Source organism: Microchirus variegatus, assembly GCF_963457635.1.
Source record: "Microchirus variegatus genome assembly, chromosome: 8".
NCBI classification, from domain to species: Eukaryota; Metazoa; Chordata; class Actinopteri; order Pleuronectiformes; family Soleidae; genus Microchirus; species Microchirus variegatus.
The window spans coordinates 15,640,557-15,642,500 of NC_139809.1; positions in this window are offsets into that span (position 1 = coordinate 15,640,557).

Consider the following 1,944-nt stretch of genomic DNA (forward strand, 5'->3'; position numbering starts at 1 on the left):
AGAGCTTAAAAAGCTTTAACCATTAGAGAAACATTTTAAAAATCACCAATGCTCTTAATTTAGTGCAGCTGTGGCTTTGAATGGTGGTTTAATACATTTGTTAAGCACTGTAGTTCATAATAAAACATATTTATACATATAAATATAAAAAAAAACATAAATAAGTCACTTTAAGTTGGCCGTGAGTTTAAGACCTCTGTTAAAATGATGACTAAATATCACTCCTTAAAAGAGATATTGGGTCACAGAGTCATAATAAATATATGTATGTATATATCATGTAGCTGTGGGTTTATATTCCTCTCATTTGGTGATAAAATGGCTAAAAGCTCTTGCATATAGTTACAGTGTGTGTGTGTGTTTGCAGTGATTCTGTTCTGAGAGTCGTCAACAACAGTGCCAACACCTCTTTGTGCTTCGTCAGTCTGGAGGTGAGGCTCCGCCTCCTCCTCCTCCACGTCGTTGTGGTCGTCACCTCACTTCACATTATTTGCTTTGCATAGACTGCCTGTCTCAGCATGATAATAATACCTGGAATGAACCTTTTTTTTATATATATATATATATATATCACATTTTGTGAAAGAAAAACCAAAAAAAAAGTTACCACAGATTAACATTTGTATAAACAAGTAATACCAATACCTTTGTGTTATTATTCATGAAACTTTACAATCGTCTTGTTTTAGGGAGCGAAACGGTTAAGATGGTAACAGTTTTGGGTGGATTCTTGGTTCTTTTTCTCAATCTCTCGCTCTTCCTCTTCCTCTTCTTCCTCTGTTGTTGTGTTGTTATATTTGTGTTAAGAGGTTATTTCCCCTCGCCTTTTTCTTGCCAACAACCGTGGACTTGTTAGTGTCAAGTCTGTGAGTGTTGCAGCAGAACAATAGTGCGTACGGCGTCAGCATCAGATGACAAGAGAGAAAATAAAGACAGACAAATACTGCTGTTAATCAGCTGTTAGTGGAAATATAATGACGTGAATCTGTCCCGCCGGATTTTACAGTTTGGAACCTCGTTGGTAATTTAGATTTTTTTTAACTTGGATTTTTCAATGTCTTATTTTTATTTTTTACTTTTTAAAAAAATATTGCTGTGTATATATATATATATATACACATATATGTGTATATACATATACACACATATATGTATATATACATATACACACATATATGTATATATACATACATATTTCAATTTATACAATTTTATTTATTTTTTAATCCTGGAATTTTTAACAAATTTTTTTAAAACAATGGAAAAATAAAGAGGTAAACATATTAATAATAGGATTTGAGGAGCCATATTCCTGCCTCTGTGTGGTCTTCTTAAACAGAAACACTCATCCACTCACTCGTTCATTCATCTCACTCCACTTTATCCTCCACATGAGGGTCGCTGGTGCCAATCCCAGCTGACATGGGGTGAAAGGCGGGGGTCAGGGACACAAAGAGAGACAAACACAACCGTCCACTTTCATGATCACACTTTACAGGACGGCAAAATTTAGAGTGTCCAATTTGTCTAATCCCCCACATTTGCACGTTTTTGGAGTGATGGGAGGAAACCAGAGAACCTGGAGATCATGAACCCTGGGTCTTCTTGCTAAAAGAAACAACACTATTTGTTAGCTGTCAAGCAAAACTATCAGACCTGACTGAGTGAGGGTTTGTGTGTGTGTACAGCTGCAGCACAGGGACATTTAACCAGTCTTGATTTTCAAGCAAAAGAAGTCACTTCTTTTGTGTTTTTCCTGCTCGCAGCCGAGCCGTCTCGCTTTACACGCTCAATGATGCTGTTGCCTCCATCTGCAGGTCACTTCCTTGAGTGTGGAGAGCAGAAATTGAAATGGTGGAGTCTAAAAGTCACACACTCTCCAGCGTTAAAGGAACACAAAATGAAAACTAAAAATCTGGCGAGACAGATTTACTCCCAAAACAT